Genomic DNA, 21,128 nt, shown 5'->3' with positions numbered 1-21,128 from the left:
CTCTGTTCATTCCATCCAAATAGACATATTCATGGGCTGGGTAGATTGATGGCCAACCTAACCAAGTTGTTTATGGATGAACTTGGACAAGATTTTAGGCATGTGAGCTCAAGTTAGGCCCAAAACACTAAGCTTGGCTTTATTTCAAGTTGGGCTTGGGCTTTCTCAAAAAAGACCAGCTTGACTCGACAACATTTTATATAATAAAAATATATATTTTTCTTTGTTCCTATTCTCTTTTTATTCTTCAAGTTATTACGAGATGTTTTAGTATTCTTGGGTTTTGAGGTTGTTAACTATAAATAAATCAGTTTTGTTGTTGAATAAAAATTAAAAAAAAAAATCTTCTTGCCCATCTTTTTGGTTGGGATTCAAGCTTTATATGAGGGTTAGGATTGGACTCAAGATCTAGGCCCAGTGGTTGAGTTAGGCTTGGGCTTTGGCCTGAACATGTTTTATTAATATAAAGGCAAAGTCTAGCCCAACCCGTGAGTAGGTCTACATCTAAATAACTTATAAAGAATAGTCATAAACATCTTGCTATTTAATAATGAAGGTGCATCACCCATTGCTCCGATGGTCAATAGTGGTGAACATTGGATGACAAAGGTTGATGATTATGGACACTAGATGCCAGTGGTGGACACTTTTGAAGCCCACGAGCCTAATGAAGCTTATATTATATATAATATTTTTAATTTATATATAATAAAAAATATTTTTATATGTACAATTATATATAATTATACATATAATTTTTTACATGTAAACTTTTTTTATTTTTTATATGAAGCTTGGCCCATTGTTGTGCTTGAACTTATCCAATGATCATGTGACTAACCGCATGTTGAAGGAATATTAGGGGATATTTGGAACCGTGGCCGTTTTTCAAAAAAATGGTGCCACGTCAGATCCACATAGGCATTTCAACAAATGCCCATGTATCTCATTGTTCATCCGATTATTAAAAATCGGGCATGCCTCGAAAATTGGGACCCCACCGATGCATGAAACACCAAATGAATGTAATTACGAAAGAGTTAGCAATCGCTAAAAATCCTATTCTTGAGAAAATTCAGGTATCCACTATTCTCGACAACCTCCCACCTTGGAATTCAGTAGTAACAACTTTAAACCTGTTTGGAAGAGAAGTTAACATAAAAATTCTTACTTTGCCAAGCTCAGAGGCTGAAAGGAAGAAGAAGAAAAGCTCAACCATCATCCTTAATGGTTACTTCCAAATCATATGGATAAGAATACATATATATATATATATATATATGACACATAAGACTTTGTTACATAAATAAGGATAAAATGATGAAAATGAGTTCCAATGACATAATTCTCAAAACAAAAATAAATTTTAAATATTGTAAATCATGCATTAGTGAAAAAATGACTAAACTCCCTTTTAAGAAAGGAAAGAAATCAGATGAATTATTAACAATAGTATATTCATATGTATATGGCCCATTTGAATGTAAAAATATTTAGTGCTATGAAATATGTTGTAACATTCATAGATGGTTTCTCTATATTTGGTTTTGTGTACTTGATTTAAATGAAATCTGAAATATTAAAGAAATTCAAACAAAACAAAACACTTTTAGAGAACCAATTAGGAAGGGAAAAAACTCTTAGGAGTGATAAAAGTGGATGATATATCTCTAACCTATTGAATGATTTTTTTACACAAAATGAAATAATACATTAATTCATCATGCATTTCACACTACAATAGAATAGAGTAGTTGAACGGAAAAATAAGACTTTATTAGATATGGTGAAATCAATATTATTTCACTCAAATTTAGGAATACACTTTCGTAGAGAAGCTTTAGATATTGTTGTATATATTTTAAACAATGTTCCAACTAAAGTAAATAGTTTAACACCACATGAAATGTGAACCGGTAGAAAATCAAATTTGAGTTATATCAAAATTTGGGGGGCTAGTGCATATGAAGAATGACAAATCAACAAAGAAACAAGTTAAATATCAAGAGTATGTGTATATTTATAAGATATAATGAAATTTGTAAAAGGTACATATTCATTAATCATAAATCTGATGAAAAAATTGAATTAATAAAAATTAGAACTACTATTTTCTTAGAATACCAAATTGAGGATAATAAGGAATTACATAGCCTATTTGAAATTAATAAAGAAGTCATAGAGGCTAAAAATGCACCTAAAATACAAGTATCCTATAATAATGACACCCCAAGTAAAATTCAAAGAGAAAGATTTCCTTCATTAAAACTGAAAGATTATTATTCTTACTTAAATGAGGAATCTTTTGACTATTCAAATGATTTGAAGGTGTAATGAAAGCGCTTGATAAGGAAAAATGGTGTGAACCCATAAAAGAAGAATTAAACTGAATAAATAAAAAATCATGTTTGGGAATTGGTTGATTTACCCAAAAATAAAAAGCTTATAGGGTGTGAATGGATACTAGAAAAAAAAAACTTAATGATGATGGGTTAGTATAAAAACATAAATCAAGACTTGTAGCAAAAGGATACACCAAAGTAAAAGTGATTGATTATGAGGAGACTTAAAATTCATTTGTGAAGTTTACCTCTATTAGAATCCTAATGTCCTTGATTGTTTTTTTGGATTTAGATTTGTGCTAACTAGATGTGAAAACTACTTTCCTCAATGAAAAGATGAATGAATAAATGTTCATGACTTAACTCAAAGGTCATATAATAGAGGGATAAGAGAATAAAGTTTATACATTAAAGAAACCATTGTATGGTTTAAAACAACCCTTTAGGATGTGGTACCATACCTTTAATGAAACAATTTTAAAACTTGGAGATATTCCTAATTCATTTGATCATTATATTTATTCTTTGAATATTGAGAATAGTTTTGTGGTTCTTTCATTATATATAGATGGCATTTTCATCGCTAGTAATGATGTGTTTATAATTAACGAAACTAACATTGGTTAGAAACCAATTTGAAATGAAAGACATGGGTGATTCTAGTTATATGCTTGAATTAAGATATGAAGAGATGAGAAAACAAAAACATTAACGTTTTTTTTTTTTTTTTTTCAGAAGAGCATTACCTATAAAAAATTTTAAGGAAATTCAATTTAAAATATTGTAATGAATTTGAAATTCCAATTTGTAAAGGAACCAAATTAAATAAAGTTATGGCTCCTATTAATGATAAAATGCATAAAATGCAATGTGAACCTATGCTCAAGCTATTGGTAGTTTGATGTATGCAATGCTTTGCGCAAGACAAGATATTTCATATGTTGTATTTCTTGTAAGTAGACAAAAAATAATATAGGTAAAACACATTGAAAAACTATTAATAATATTTAGGTATTTATAGTTTACAAAACATTTCAAATTAAATTATCATGCAAATGACTTAGAGTTATTGGATTATTGTGATGCTGATTTTGTAAGTGACCCCAATGATAGAAAATCCATAACTGGGTGCCTATTCCTCTTATAACGAGGTATTGTCTCATGGACAAGAAAGGAACAAGCTTGTGTAGTTAAATTTAACATAGAAGTTGTGTTTATTGCATACAACTTTATGACATCGGAAGTGGTTTGGAATAGGAGATTATTGGAAGAACTCAAAGTTCCTAATGTGCTCATAGAAGTTATGAAGATATTCAATGATAACCAAGTTGATATCAAGAATTCAAGATGATTAAAAATGGTGAGATTCGTCTTAAAGGGAAACACATAAATCTCCAATGCCGATATTTATATGATGTCTACCAATGAAATGAGATCTTGGTAGAATATGTGCCTAGAATTGAAATGATAACCAACCTATTAATTAAACCTATTGCAATCATTGATTATGTAAGGTTTATGAAAGAAATGAGATTGATTGGCACTTATTCCTCTCAGTTCTAAGTAGCCAAGTAAGAGATGATGGTAGAGTGACCATTGGCCCTCATTTGATTCTTAACACATATTGGAATATCCAATGGCCATGTGACAAGGCACATGTTGATAGAATATTAATTATCTCATGGTTATCTTTATGCAACACTTTCAAAAACAAGAGGGTTTTTGTCTCTTAAATTATTATTATTATTATTATTATTATTATTATTATTATTATTTGCTATAAAAAGAAAATTATTTGGTTGATTACTTCCATGCAAAATGAAATTTTATGCGTAAAGATGTCACTATATTGGGTTGTATTGGATCCTATTTCCAACTCTTACTAGGTCAATGGAAACTCATTTGACTTGGTGTAGGTTGGACGATCAAGTGTAAATTGCCTTGGTCATTGAGACACTTGTCTAAATCTGGAGGGGCTCGAATTAGTCTTGCTCCCAATATATAAGTTTGATGTGTTCCCCACCTCTAAGCAAGAAAAAAAATATTTGGATAGACCTTTATATAATGTTGTCTTGTAATGTTGAAATATACATGACAAAATTATAAATTCTAGAAGGACAAAGTACCTCTAGTTATTTCGCATAGTTCATATTCAATTGTTCCTTTTGGTCTTTGCTCAAGTGGATTAGTGTCTCAAGTCCTTCTCTATGTGGTTGTTATTCTTCACTTTGTATGTAGGTTTGCAGCAAACATAAACATTGGCTGCCCATCACCAAGTTCGCTCACATATATTTAGGTACCACCAAGTCGGGCTTGGACTCAAGATCTAGGCTCGATGGTTGAACCAGTTTCGAGCTTAGGCTTGAATGTATTTTATTAATATAGAGGCAAAGCCTAGTCCAACCTATGAATCATATTCAAATAATTTATAAAGAATAGTCATAAACATCTTCCTATTTAATAATGAAGGTGCATCATCCATTGCTCCGCTAGTTGATAGTGGTGGATGTTGGTTGACCAAGGTTGATGGTTGTCGACATTAGATGACAATGGTGGACACTTTTGAAGCTTATGAACCTATTCGGGTCATGGTTGGGCTGGCCCTGCGAGACACGTGGGCCTAGCTCTGCCACGTTGGCCTAGCTCGGCTGAGCTATGTTGTTACTGTGGCCCCCTATCTTATCCTTCCAGCCACGTCAACTACACATCGTATGGATGAGCACAACTGCAAATAAGGAGGAATAAGGAAAGATGACTCCGTTGAGGAATGAGACTCTATCCCAAATACCTCGGTGGTTAACCTCACCCCGACAACCCCGGAAGCCTAATCCGACCAGGACACAAATCTTCGATTATAAAAAGGGACTCCATGCTCGAGGTAAGGGATCCAACTTTTGAGACTCGTACTACTACTTAGCTCGGACCGGTATACTCATAGCTTGGCCTGACCACCCACCACCTCTTACTAACTTAAGCGTCGAAATACTTACCTGGGAATAATTCCTCGGGCCTCTGACTTCTTTCTTGATCACAAGTCTTGAAGCGCGGCTTCGCCCTTGTAGCTTGGCCTCACCCCGTTAGCAAGGACTATCTGGTTGCTCTCCTCAATTCGTGCACCACCTCGGATTGAGCAGCATCAGAGCCTAATTGATCTTATATTATATATAATATTTTTAAATTTTTATTACTATAGTAATAAATTATTTTTATATGGATACTTTTTAATTTTTATTTGTATAATTATATATATATATATACATATTATTTCTCATATGAAGCTTGACTCATTGTTGTGCTTGAGCTTATTCGAACTCAACATATAAGCTTTTTAGTCAAGCTGAAATTTTGAGCTTAGGTCTCTAGTTTAAATTGAGCTTGAGTTTAAACTTGAGCCTCGTGTTTTCTATTGAGCCTCATGATAGTCAAGTGCTAAACCAATTTAAATTAATGATTTTTTTTTTATTTTGAGTAAATTATTTTTCCAAAGAAAACTTTTAATTAAAAAAAGAAGAATTCAAGTATTCGAGTCCTCGATAGGGAGCTTGTCTTCATTGGGGATGGAGGTTCGTTTTTCTCTCTACCGATCCGATAGGGATTAGGAAAAGGGTTGAGGAAAATGAATCTAACAAATAACAATTCAAAAAAGAAGAAAATAAATAAGAAGGGCCAATTAATCAATGAGTTTTAGGGTTCAACCTCTTCTCTTGTAGAACATAAATGTTAGAAACTTTTATTAGATAAGATTCAAGAAATTGAAGTTTGAATTCGTATATGTTCAAAAATTTAAATACGACAACCGAAATATATTTTTCACTCTCTTTTTGATATTTAATTTCATTGATATGTTGGGAATAAAATTTCAAGTCCCAATTAAAACAATAAAAATTGTTTAACTAAATGACAAGATGGGGACCTTCTACTTCACTTCTATGAAACTTGAAAAAAACAAAAACTAAACTCTAAAAAACAAGAAAATACCGGAAAAAAAAAACCAAGAACACAGAGAAAATTAAACAAAGTAAGGAAAATATAAAAAAGAATGAGATGAACTTATCCCTAATGTGTAAGTGTAATGACATTAGTCTCGAATATATGATTTCCCTCAACCTCGCTTGTGCCCTTGGATGTTCTGGCAGCCCCCTTCTTTGTTACTTCCATCTAAATAATTCATCAAGAATATTAGAAAATATCTATCTATTGAATACTTGTAGCAAAGGCTAACAAGGGACATTGGAGGATGATTATGTTCCTAAGGTTTTTATTTCATTTCCTCATGAAAATTGGAAATTTGTTGAGGAATATTAATTATATGTACATTTTCCCTTAGAATAATCAATATGTAGTTTGGCATATTCAATAAAAATATTTCTCCATGCAACACCCATTGTTTTTTATGGTTGATGTTGGTGAACACTAGACAATGGTTGAAATTGGTGAACACTATTATCTTAGATTACCATTAAGTTTCCTCACACTCAGTCACAATGGGTGTTCACCAACATCAACCATCAAATTTGGCTAATTCAACCTAGCCACAATGGGTGTTTACCATTGTCAAGAATACCTCCAAGTCAAGAATGTCAGTCACAATGGGTGTTCACCAACATTAACTAAAACCTCCCCTACCGTTAAAATTGCAAAATCGCAAATTTGACTAATTCAACCTAGTCAAGAATGTCTAGGTGTCAACACCCTTTCCATCATCTGTTAAGTTGGTTTCCACATCTACCTGTAAAAATATAGTGCCAATCCATCTATTGGAACCATCATAATGGTCTGTAAGGGTTAACACTTTTAATTCACAATTTTGGCTAACCTATCGAAACCAATTTCGCTATCCATTAAATAGTTTTCTATATCCGCCCCGAAAAGACGATGCTTATCCTTAATGATTGAGATTGCTAATTAACAGTTTTGGTCAGCCGACCCTTGTGTGATGTGTATAGGTACCGAGACTAATTCTGTCATCCGCTAAACATGTTACGTTATTCACCCATAACATATGGTGCCTGATTGGCCACATGAACCATCATAGCGGTCCTTACCAGGAAAAAATGTAAAATCCTAGTTTTGATTGGCCTAGCCCTACCTAGCGTGTTTAGGTCTCGAGACCAATTCCATCATCTATTAAATCGTATTTTTGGTCGGGCCAACTTTGCCTAGCGTGTCTATAACATTTCATGGCCTATCAAGGTGTTAAGACCATTTTTTCCATTTGTTAAATGGTATATATGTCAATGTGTTAAGACCATCCAATTCCATGATCCATCAAATGGAGTGTCAAGGAGTCAGGGACATTTTTGCCATAGATTTCCACATCAACCCCTATAACTAGATTTCTATCAAATGGAGTGTTGAGGTGTCATGACCATTTCAAATTCGATGCGATATTTGACAGATATTAAAAATAGATGTTCAAATTCAAATTTGATTTAATATTTGAATATTTATTTTGATTTGAATTCAAATGATTACTTATTTTAAGAAATTAATAAACATATACAATAAATATTTTATTTATATAAATATATAAATTATTTATATAATTTAATTGTTGTATATATATATATATAAATTATATAAAATGTTTAAATATTTCATATATTATATATAAAAATTAAATAATCAATTGAATTTGAATATTTGTTTAAATGAATCAAGTCATTCGGATTCGATTCGATTATGTTGAATCTCAAATTCGAAATCAGATTTTTGAATATTGTTAACTCCTTTACCCAAGTTATAGTAACGCATAAAAGTTTACTAATTGTTTTTACAAGATCAAGCATAAGCAATGTTTTGAACAACAAGCTCTCGATAATGCTTTAATATGGAATTGGTCTTATGAATACCGATCACATGTAGTTAGGTCTGTCAATGATACCTGAAAATTTGAGGCTCAATCCGATTATCTCGAATTCAGATGATATATTTATGTAATCAAATTTAGATATCAAATTTGGGTTTGACTCCAATTAAAATCTGAATCCAATTATATTATAAAAAAATATATTTGAATTGATATATAACAAATTCAGTATGCTATATTTATATTAATTTATTATATATAAAAGTTGAAAAGTAATTAACTTTTTAATTTTTTCTGTATATTAAAAAATTAAAGTAGAGTCGAATTAAATCCAAATCAAAGCCAAAACCATCCTAATTCGAATTTGAATATGAAGCCTTTAAAGCCAATTGAATTTTGGATTAGATTCGGATGTTAATTTTCAATAATTGGACTGGATTTGGATTTTTCTGAATCCGATCTGATTCCTAAATGCTCAGTAATGCTTTCTTATAGAACTGGTATTATGAAAATTTGAACTTGCTTATTTCAGTAGCCGATATCAAAAAGGGCTTATTGTTCATATACAAATCTGGTTATCTCTCAAATAGGTAAGATCGCTGAGACAACTTTGATTAATTTGTTCATAGAAAATAAAAGTCAATTTTGTTGTAACACGTTACGAGGAAAGGTGTTGTGATATTATGCAGAAATAAGTCTTTTTCGAGAGGACAAGTGAGAAGCCTCCTTGATAGGACCCGAATTAGATCCATAACGTTAAGGATGAAATACATAACGTTAAATAGATTTAGGTTTGGCAAATTCATATGGGTAGAATTGCAAGTAATGGACGTGGTATTATTATATCCCCTAAAATAGAAATTAAAAGGAGAAATGCTCCGTTTTGGGCTTTAGGCTTAATTGAATTATGAATAGCTAATGTCTATGATGTTTGGAAAGGTATAATATCAGAATAATTTCGAATAAATATAATTACACGTGAATTTTGATGAATATTAAGTTAATTAGTTATTGATGAAGGATGATTTGACCCAATCTATGAAACGGTGACACGTAGACACCGACTTAGCATGAGCGACAACCTAGCGTTGGAGCCCGGAACGATAAAGTGACGGGCCCACGAAGCAGTCCACTATGTTACAGTTCACGAGGGGAGGAGTCCGCCGCAAGGCGAACTCCGGGTTCCCCGTGCCATCTTCGAAGAGATACTCTGAGGTAACTGTAGTTTGCGAGCTAAAGTTATTAGCTCGCCTGAGCTCCCTAACAGACAAGTCATTCCGAGGACCAATTTCACTAAGGGTAATCCTGGAGTGTTCCCAACTCGCCACGAGATAACTCGCGAATGAGCCTCACTAGCGCACTAGCGCCCTCCAGGAAGCTTCCGACTGACAGACCGTACCGGTCAGACTGCGCCATATCCTCTACTGATGGCGCAGCCCCAGTCCTTTTGACAGCCTGCGTCCACGTCTCTCGACAGACAAAGGCGTGCCTGCCACTTTGGAAACGTGTCACTCATCAGGGTGAAGCGTACACCACAACGACCACCTGCGCAGCCCTAGCAGGTAACGACCGTGGTAGGAGCCCAGTGGCGGTTATGCCCGACCTAATGTGAATGTCCCTATAAAAGCCCTCAGGGCAGAAGGAAAACTTCTTATTGAATCTCTGACCTCCTGAACATAGTGATAACGCGCTATCCTCACTCTTAGCCTTCGTTCTCCTTTTGCTTCTTGCACACAATACTAACTTAAGCATCGGAGCGTTCCCATCGAGAAACCCCTCGGGAGTTCCTTTTCCCTCTCGTCTCAGGTACCTCTCGGGAGCCATGCAAGCGCCAACTAGGAGTGACCGGATTGTGCTACATCATTTGGTGTCGTCTATGGGAAATGCTTCAAAAGGCCTTTCTCTCTAAACTTTCATAGTTCTTATCTTCATCGAAACAATCCAATGCTCATGGCTTCCTCTTGCAATGTCGGACGAAGCACGGAAATGGACAACTCCAGGGAACAACCCCAACTTCCTACTATTTGTATCGGATAGTTCACCGTCCCCCTCTCAGCGGACGGAATCCCCAGCTTGAATGTGCCTCGCACAGTGGCGCCTATCGTCGCCCCACTCCCTGCTACAGTCGGAATGACGTTCACCGAACCTTCGGTTGTGCCCCCAGCGACTAGCTCAAACCAGCTGGAAGACTTGATGCAATGAGTGGGGGCCATGCAGGCCCAAATGCAATAGTTCCAGCAACTTCAGCTCTATCAACAACACGTACTGCACCAGGTCTCCCAGTATCAGTATCAGCAGCAGTTCCCCTAGTTGCTTCAACCTCAGCTTCAGCAGCCTCAGCTCCCACCTCAGTGCCCAGCCTCGCAGCAAGCCAAGTCTCGCCGCTAGAGCGAGCGCCCCTCCAGCCAAGGAGAGGCCCCCCAAAATCTCCCAAAAAATCAGGCCTCCCCCCGCGGCAGACGGGAGAGACCGGCTACCCCAATCTCGCCGCGGGCGAACAGGTCGGGAGGACCCCAACTCGGCAGGTTTACATCACCTCGATAGTCGAAGTTTGGAACCCTGATCCTTGAAAACCGGTTCAAGATCCTAGCAACAGACTCCAAGCAGGACCCCTCTGTCCACAGCCATCACCAGTAGACCGGACTTCTTCCTGCGCAAACCATTCCGGACAGCGCAGCGGTGAGTAGCATGAACGCTGAGCCCACCAAGAGGCAGAGACGCCACCGCCAAGCTCGCCGATCCGTCACCCGCGATTTGCCCAAGCACATGGGCAAAGAAGAGGTAAGCTCGACTGAGGTCAAAGCTCCCTTCCTCTCATTTCCATCCCCCTGTCTTCCGAACTCCAGGCAGTCTCGATGCCCAAAGATTTCAAGCTCCCTCCTCTTGACAAGTACGACGGGTCATTTGATCCGAATGATCATGTAGATGCCTTTCAGTCACAAATGCACATGGCAAGAGCCTGTGAGTCATGCATGTGCGTGGCCTTCTCCACCACTTTTAGAGGAGCCGCCTGCACATGGTACCAAAATTTGGCACCTGGGTCGATAAGAAGTTGAGCGCAGTTCGCACAAACCTTCACGTCTCACTTCGTCACCAACAAATGGTGCCCACAAATTGAAGAAAGCCTCCTCAGCATAGTGTAGAGAGAAGGAGAGTCCATTTGGGGCTATATCAAGCGATTCCACGATGCTTGTATGCAGATACCGCGCCTGGACCCCGCTGTACGCCTTGCAACAGCCAAGAAAGGTGTGACACACAAAGAGTTCAAATGGTACATGGTCGTCAACCAACCCGCGACCATAACCGAGTTTCTAAAGCTTGCGGACAAGTTTATAGCCACCGAAGAGGAGATCAACAGAAGGGCGAGGGCACACCCAAAAAAAGAAAGAGAAAAGGAGAGCCTGTAGTCAAGGGGACAGTCGAAAGAAAAAGGAAACAGTTCGGGGGGGCAAAGCCGGGTCAATTGTTCCGAGCTCCTGTAGCGGACTGAGCTGATTACACCCCACTGAACGCGAAGCGGGCAGAAATCCTGATGACAATCAAGGACGCCCCATACGTGAAGTGGCCACGGGAGAATCCCAATGAAAGAAATAAGAGTCTGTATTGCAGTTTTCACAAAGATCACGATCACAGTACCGAGAGTTGTAATAACCTCCGCGACGAGATAGAGGAACTCATCCATCGCGGATATTTGAGAAACTTTGTACAAAATAATAATAACAATAGTAATAGAGCGGGTCGGAAAGGGGAGCACGGTAAAGATGCTCCCGGGTCCAGCAACAGGCCAGCCAAACAACCACAGAGGCAGCCCCCAGAGGAGAGGCCAGTTCGGGGGACCATCCACATGATAGTGGGAGGTTTGATCATTGCGGGTTGCACTTCAACAGCAGCTCGGACGTCAGTTCGTGAGGCCACCCGGGAAGAACAGAACCCCCCAAAGCGGTCGAAGATGGGAGACCCAATTTTCTTTATAGAAGATGATGCGCGAGGGGTCCACTACCCCCATGATGATGCGCTCGTAATAAAGCTAAGAATCAATGACTTCGAGGTCAGGCGCGTACTACAACCACAGAGGCAGCCTCCAGAGGAGAGGCCAGTTCGGGGGACCATCCACATGATAGTGGGAGGTTTGATCATTGCGAGTTGCACTTCAACAGCAGCTCGGACGTCAGTTCGTGAGGCCACCCGGGAAGAACAGAACCCCCCAAAGTGGTCGAAGATGGGAGACCCAATTTTCTTTATAGAAGACGATGCGCGAGGGGTCCACTACCCCCATGATGATGCACTCGTAATAAAGCTAAGAATCAATGAATTCGAGGTCAGGCGCGTACTCGTGGACTCAGGCAGCTCAACCGACATCATTTTCAAAGCTGCGTTCGACCAGCTTCAGTTGCAGAGAAGCGACCTGAAGCCTACAGACACCCCTTTAGTGGGCTTCAGCGGAGAAGAAGTCCGTCCCCTTGGGAAAGTAACAGTACCTGTAGAGGTTGGCACATGGCCTTGTGTGGTCAGATTCGAACACAACTTCTTGGTGGTTGCGACCCCCTCTCCCTACCATGCCATAATAGGTCGACCGATCACCCATGTCCTACGGGTGGTGGTCTCCACTTACCATTTGGCTATGAAGTTCCCAACAGACTTCGGAGTAGGAGTAGCGTGGGGCGACCAACTCGAGTCCTGCAAGTGCTATGTTGCAGCCCTGAAGGGGAAAACCAAGGTGGCCGATGACCTCGAACTAGAGCGACCCACGAAGCAAGGTGAAGAGCAAGCCGTGCCCACGAAAGAAACAGTCGCGGTCCCGACCTCAGCAGCAGACCCAACTCGGACGCTTCAGATCGGTGCTTCCGTCCAGGAGCCCCTACAATCCGAACTGGTAAGCTTTTTACTTCAAAATTTAGATATTTTTGCATGGTTCATGGCAGAGATGCCCGGTATAGACCCCGAACTCATAACTCACAAGATGAACACTGATCCTGTAGTTAGACCCGTTAGACAGCTCGCGTTCAATGAGCTCAAGAAATACCTCGCTAGTGTGCCGACCTTAACCCGGCCCGAGGAGGGCGATGTTTTAGAACTGTACCTCTTAGCGAGCGACGAAGTGGTCAGTTCGGTACTAATAAAGGAAGTAGATCGGGTCCAACGACCCATCTATTATGTTAGTAAAGTATTGCAGGGAGCAGAAATGAGATACTCGGAGATGGAAAAGCTAGCATACGCACTGATAATCGCAGCTCGGAAGCTCCGTCCGTACTTCCAAGCTCATATTGTTATCGTCCTCACTGACAAACCTCTGAGGCAAGCATTGCTTAAGCCCGATGTCTCTGGTTGGTTGACGAAGTGGGCCGTTGAGCTCAGTGAGTACGACCTCCAATACAAGCCGTGAACTGCCATTAAGGCCCAAGCCTTAGTAGATTTCATTGCTGAGTGCACGTTCAACTCCGAAGCTCCTCGGCCGGTCGAGCGCGAGGTCCCCTGTTCGGGTGAGCTCGAAGCTCCTAGGCCGGTTCAGTTTGAGCCCCGTGAGGTAGTAGCCAGTGTGGCATCTCTCCTAGCTAGGCCAAGCGCAAGCTGGGATGAGGAGCATCCTCAGGAGGGCAGAGGAGGTCGCTCCCGTTGTTTAAGCAGAGCCGAGCTGGATTGACCTGCTCACGAGCTTCTTGCTACACGGGACTCTCCCTGCAGATCACAATGCAGTTAGAAGGGTGCAGCGCCAGGTAACCAAATACGTCATGATAGACAAGCGGTTGTACAGGAGATCCTACACGCTCCCCTATCTGTGTTGTTTGCGGCCTACCGAAGCTGAGCTCGTACTCTGCGATACTCATGAGGGATTGTGCGGCGGGCACTTGGGGGGCAGGGCCCTTGCCCAAAAAGCACTTCGACAGGGGTATTATTGGACAACAATGAAGGTAGATGCTATTGAGCTCGTTAGAAAATGTGACAAAAAACAGAGACATGCCAATATTCACCACCAACCCGCCGCCGACCTCAAGTATCTCACTAGCCCGTGGCCCTTTGCACAATGGGGCATCGATCTACTCAGGCCATTCCCGCCAGCAACGGGTGGAAGGAAGTTCTTAGTGGTACCAGTGGACTATTTTACCAAGTGGGTACACGCCGAACCCCTAGTAACAATCATGACTCGAAATGTTCAAAACTTCTTTTGGAAAAACATCGTATGCTGTTTCGGATTACCTCGGGTACTGATTTCCGACAATGGCAAACAGTTCGAAGATATCAAATTCCAAGACTGGTGCCAAGACATGGGAATCAAACAGAACTTTACTTCAGTCACACACCCTCAAGCAAACGGTTAGGCAGAAGTCACGAACAGAGCCATCCTCCGCGGATTAAAGGCACGGTTGGACCGAGCTAAAGGATTGTGGGCAAATGAACTACCTAGTGTTCCGTGGGCGTACCAGACCACGAAGAAGACCGCCATAGGAGAAACACCCTTCAATCTCACCTACAACACTGAAGCAGTAATCCCTACAGAGATCGAAGTGCCCACGCTGCGACTAGAAGCATACCGTGAACAGACGAACAAAGATGAGCTACATACCAACCTTGATCTACTTGACGAAGTAAGGGACCTCGCGTACATCAGAACCGTAGCCTACCAGCAGAGAGTAGCTCGGTACTATAACGCCAGGGTCAAAAGGCAGAAGCTCTGCGTTGGCGACCTGATCCTTCGTAAAGTTATGGTACCTGAGCCCGGCGCTGGCAAGCTCGGGTCCAGCTGGGAAAGTCCCTACCGAGTGAAGCGAGTGCTCGGAGAAGAAACGTACGAGCTCGAGACCCTTGAAGGAAAACAAGTACCTAGGGCATGGAATATCGTCAACTTGAGACAATACTACCTGTAACAACCGGGTAGGCCACGGGCCGCTCCCAGAGCCTAAGAGCCAAAATGCCGAGCTAACACGACATCGGCGCTATAAGACCCAGTCACCTTCGTGGCATGGGCAAATTTCAAGGGCAGACTACAAGTCACCCCCTCAGCCTAAGGGCCAAAACACTGAGCTAACAAAGACCTCGGCATCAAGAAAGACTTAGCCACTTCAAGTGGCGAAGGCAATGTATGAAATATCAAAGGCGTAAGCAGCTCAGGTTTAAACCTTACGAAGCATAGCTCGTCTCAATACGTTGGTTGAATTGAGGAATAACCAACCAATGCATAGTTTGGGCATATATGGTAATCACTTCGCGGAATAACCAACTTGTCCTTAAACGTTAAAGGACAAGTCGGGATAACGACTACCGAAGAGTCCTACTTTCGGCATGTAGCTTTAATAGCTCAAATGATGAGATCACTTTAGCAAAAATAAAGGGAGTTCATCATACTCAGGAGAAGGAAAGAATTTTCATTGTCACTTCAAAAAAAAAAAAGAAAAGAAAAGAAAGAAGAAAAATAACAAGTGCGGTAACCAAGCTAAACAACTTGAGAAAAGTTCGATTATCACAGGGCACAACCGCCCAACCAAAGACTTGTGAAAGACTGGGTTTACGGCACCCGAAAGCCACCAAAAGCCTAGAGAAACGTCGCCTCAAGGATCCGCCTCCTCATCCTCTGGAGAGTCAGGCTCATCTTCCTCCGCTTGGTTCGCCGTCTCAGGAGACAGACCCTTCATAGTAAAGCCGTCGAGGTTGAGTCCGGAGAACGTCTTCCGAACCAGCCACCGACAGAGCTTAAACCCTGAGCGGTACGAACCCGAACTGTATTCCGCCTGGAGGTCCTGAAATTCCTAGAAGTCTTTAAAATCCTAGACCGCTTTCTCTCGCTCAGCCTCCACCATCTGATCAAAGTTTCGAGTCCGATTTAGAAGAGTGGACTCCAAGTCCCGCACCTGCTGCTTAAGGAGCTCCCTCTCCGCCACCATCCTCGATGATTCCTCCCTGTAACGAGCGATCTCTTCAGAAAGTCGGGCAATTTGAGCCTCCTGGTCGTGGACGAGCAACTCCTGAGACTCTTTCCCCTTGCGGGTGTGGTGGAGCTCACCCCGAATCCGGTCGAGCTCGCCCTAGAGCTTCTGGTTGTCAGCCCGCTGGTCAGGGTGTCGACGCGATGGATGCGCATCTAGAGAGTCATGACACAGATGGCGGAATTCACTTGCTGATGGAAAAGAAGATCAGAGGACAGCGGAAAAGGGCAAAACAAGAGAGAGAAAGGGAAAAATGTCACTTACCACCATGCAATGGGCAGAGGCAAACGCGGAGAGATCCACAGGCTCCATGTTTCCCCACTGAGTGATCTCGTCATTAGTTTTCGCCTTTCGGGTCCTCCCTCGACCCACCAAATAATCATTTACCCCTTCTCAGTTTCCCTCTAGGAATCGGGGGTAAGGACAGGGCTGAAGGGGATTACAGGGAGCCTCCCCCAGTTGAGGGAGCTCGTTTCCCCCAGGGTTAATCCCACTAGCCCCCTTAGGAGGGGACATCGGAACCTCGGGCGGAGGAGAGGGTAGAACCGGCTCGGCAGACCCGAAATCAGTACTTCACGAAGGAGGGGCCCGGTCAGGGCGCGTCCTCTTCACATGGCGCCTCTGGCTGCCTGAGAGAAGGCGACGTGAATCGGCACTGGACATGATGACTGCCAAAAGACCACAAGATATTAGCCCGACAAGAAAAAAAATACATGTGTGCACAATATTGTCACAAGGCACTACGCGACCTAAAAAGCCGACCTACCCGGGCTTAAGTCTACCTGCACGAGCATCTCCTCGGTCAAGTAGTCCAAGCAAAGAAAGCCTACCGACGCCCAGGACAACATCGTTTTCCGAATCTCAGGGTCCAGCTCGGCCCCGGGGTCCTGGATGGCGCCCCTCCAAGCAGTGGGGAAGGGCCACCCCTCGGGGTTACGGACCACAAAGTAATCCCGCTTCCAGGCGGGAATCTTATTCGGTAGCTCGTACAAGAGCTTATAGCCGCGGTAGGGAGAGAGGTAATAAAAGCGCCTCTCCGGAGGAACCCCAGGAGCAGCGTTCTTTATACAAAGGATAGAGACAAAAATATCAAGGTCCAAAGGAAGGCAATACTCGTGACACAAGGATATAGTCCCAACCATGTTTCGAATGGCGTTGGGATGAAACTGGTCAATGGTGACGTTGAAGTGATTCAACACCTCCACTATCAAGGGGTGCAGGGGGAGACGCAAGCCAGCCTTGAGTTGTTCCTGAAAGATTACTATGTCATTGGGACCATGCTCCCAAGGGAAGTTGCCGGTAGGGAGGCTGTAAACCAGGTCCCTAGGGAGGCGAAAGTAGCGGATCAGAGACATGAGTCTCTCCACTGTCATTAAGGAAGCGCCAAAGGTATCAGGCTCCCTCTCCCTAGAAGTAGATGCCATGTCACCAGAGGCCTCCCGAGCCTCCGGGATCTGCTCCCAGGCTCCCCTCGAGCTCGAGGGAGCATCATCATCCTGGCTATCGTCCCTGTGATAGGTATGGTTTGGGTACCCAGACATGGCTGACAGCGATTGAGACTCACCAGAGTAGACGAAATGGAGCAAACTGAGGAACTCGGGTAGACTAGGTGAAGTGCGCGACCTTAGAATCCAAAGACAACAAGATGGCGTGAGAGAAAATAGGGCCCGAGGGGGCCCCCTATTTATAGTCTCCACCCTTTCAAATTGACGGCTCGGATCAAAGCAGTTCAAATGGTTTGTGGGCGCCCTGACCGCACGCCTTTTGAAAACCAAAGGCGATTGGCAGCACGTCTTCCATAATTAAGGTAGTCGCAGCCGCACGACGTTTGGAGTTAAAGACCACCTCAACACGTTTTCGGAATCCAAAAAGTCAAGAAAGTCAGAAAATCTCTTGATTCTCGCAAATGCATTTAATGAGGGCAGTCAATCAAGTTCGAATTTTGGTCAAATCAGTCCATCGCACTTCGTAAACTCCCCGCACTAGGGTGATACTCTTAGCTCGAGGAGTGGGGGGCAACTGATGAAGGATGATTTGACCCAACCTATGAAACGGTGACACGTAGACGCTGACTTAGCATGAGCAACAGCCTAGCGTTGGAGCCCAGAATGACCAAGTGACGGGCCCACGAAGCAGTCCGCTACGTTACAGTTCACAAGGGGAGGAGTTCGCCGCAAGGCGTACTCCAGGTTCCCCATGCTATCTTCGAAGAGATACTCCGAGGCAATTGTAGCTTGCGAGCTAAAGTTATTAGCTTGCCCGAGCTCCCTAACGGACAAGTCATTCCGAGGACCAATTTCACCAAGGGTAATCCTGGAGTGTTCCCAGCTCGCCATGAGATAGCTCGCGAACGAGCCACACTAGCGCCCTCCAGGAAGCTTCCGACTGACAGACCGTACCGGTCAGACTGCGCCATATCCTTTATTGATGGCGCAATCTTAGTCATTTCGACAGTCTGCGTCCATGTCTCTCGGCAGGCAAAGGCGTGCCTGCCACTTTGGAAACGTGTCACTCATCCGGGCGAAGCGTACACCACAACGGCCACCTGCGCAACACTGGTAGGTAACGGCTGTGGCAAGAGCCCAGTGGCGGTTATGCCCGACCTAATGTGAATGTCCCTATAAAAGCCCTCAAGGCAGAAGGAAAACTTCTTCTTGAATCTCTAACTTAAGCATCGGAGTGTTCCCGTCGGAAAACTCCTTGGGAGTTCTTCATTTTTCGTCTCGTCTCAGGTACCTCTCAGGAGCCACGCGAGCGTCAGTTAGGATTGACCGGATTGTGCTACATCAATTACCACTTTTATGATATCGTTGATTAGTTATCACTTTTTCAGGTATGATACCTTTTCCCCCGGTATCATATAATAGAAATAGTTAAAGAGACAAAATAAAACCAGGAAGATTTGTCGGTCATATGTGATAAGAATGATATATTTTCATGTCTACTTTAGTAGGTGTAATAGAGATACAATATATATATTTGTTCAAATATTTAAAATTCTACTAGGGGTGCAACTTAGGTGGGTTTTTCTAGATTAAGGGTCAATAGGAACCCAACCCAAAGACCTAAACCTGAAGCCCAGGCCCGTCCCAACCTAAGGTCAAGGCCTGTATTTGTTGGAACACGAGGAATTATAAACAAAGGTGTATACAATGGGCTATGGAACCAATCAAGAGAGAACACATTAATATTTTGTTTGGGACCGGATCTAGTAGGCACAACAAAGTAAGTACATTAAATGAACACTTGATAAATATTTTGATAATTCTCAGAAGTGGGTATTAATCTTTTTCAAGGGTAGGTTGGAGGTAATTTAAGGAACATGTGTCAAAAAAATTTCTAAGTACTCATTTACCATGCTTACAACTTTGTACCTACCTGATCGGAACTGTATTTTGTACGCATATATGGTCTCACGTATACGGAACACATGCATGTTTATTATTCTTGATTGGTTTTTTTAGTCAGTTTTTACACACCTTTGTTTGTGGTTCATCCAAACTCTACCCAATCTGTGGTGAGAGGATCCTTCACCTCCTATCCTCTTTCTATTATATAAATAAATTAATTAACATAATGATAATATGAAATTCAAATTAAATTAATATTTAGTGCCTGGGAGGGCTTTCATGCTGTGGCTTTTGGCTTTACAAGGTGGAACCCACCTGAAAAAGCCAAATTTGATAATTGTATAATTATTTACACAGCTAACTATTCAGGTCTCTCAAGGTAGCTTCTTCAAATATGGAGCTAAGCTCTCTCAAACTGATTCTCAAGGAAAGTAGTATTAATTACCGATTCTCTTCAATATCTTTGTCCTTTAAGAAAAATAATGCATTAAGTACCTTTTCATAAGAATAAATATGACATTTAATGCTATCATCTCTGACATTATTTTATTCTTTTCTCATCAAAATCTGAATAGAAACTTTCAAACAATGATCAACATTGTGACCCTTCCATGTGTAACAAGTCATGTAACTGTTTGTGGCATTGCATTATTTTAAGTTTTAACTAACTTAATTTCAGGTTCCAAGAGAGATGGTTTAGAAATTTTCTTGTGAGCTTGCACGGATGGGACTAAAAAGGAATTAAGCTATGTTCGGTTAAAATTCTCCAAAGAATCAGTCTTTGAAGAATGAGTTTTGAGCCAAATGATTATTTTTTAAGCTAAAATTTTTCAGCTCCAATGAATCAAATTTTAAGAATGTGCTTTGAGTCTAGAAAAGGAATTAGCTCCCGTAATTTTAATACATCCAAACGTAAAAAAATGATGGCCGATGATCTAGTGGTCGAATTGGGATTTTGTTAAAATTTCAATGGACCCAGTTTGTTTCAATGTAAAATTATCAAATCTGGTATCCTACTTGCACCCCTACAAATGATTTTTGTTTTTAAATCACAAAATTAAACAAACCTAATTCTCTAAAAGCATGCTAAATGTAGACTTAGGCTGCACTTGGTATTTCTTATTTTAAGGACTTATCTTCTGTTTACAGTTAAAAACTCAGTATTCATAAGGGGAATTTTAACCACAAAAAGGAAATAAATCCAGAAACTAAGGAATCCCAAATGCAGCCTTAATGGACTGTAGAATGCAGGTATACAGAGAAGCCAAACTACTGAAAGTGAAAGTTATTGCCAGTTTACATGATAACGAAAATCTTAGAGCAATGGATCTTAAATTTATGCGTTTGACTATAATACCGGAAAGACATAATAATAGAAAAACTTATAACCAATCAACTGGTATCGTAAAGGGTGGTAACCAATACCAATTGGGTTTCCATCAAAATTCATCTGGGGGTGATTGGTCAAAGTGTTTTGAGGTCCATATCAGGATTGCCGGATGGGATCTTAACAAGGCTGGATTTGGGCTGGATCTATTTTGGTCCAATTAAAATTGATCTGGTATTTTTGAGGTCCATATCTGGCTTCATTGCATCATTGGATCTGATTTCACATACAGTTGGTAGCTAAATGTGCAGCAAAGCGGCCTGCTAGAGTTCCTCTTTTATTGCCCCTAACCCCTATTTTTTGCTTCACGAGAAGAAAGAA

This window comes from Nelumbo lutea, chromosome 2, assembly GCF_056320005.1.
Source record: "Nelumbo lutea isolate HS-2025 chromosome 2, American lotus-T2T, whole genome shotgun sequence".
Taxonomy (NCBI): Eukaryota; Viridiplantae; Streptophyta; class Magnoliopsida; order Proteales; family Nelumbonaceae; genus Nelumbo; species Nelumbo lutea.
This window is presented reverse-complemented; position numbering follows the sequence as displayed.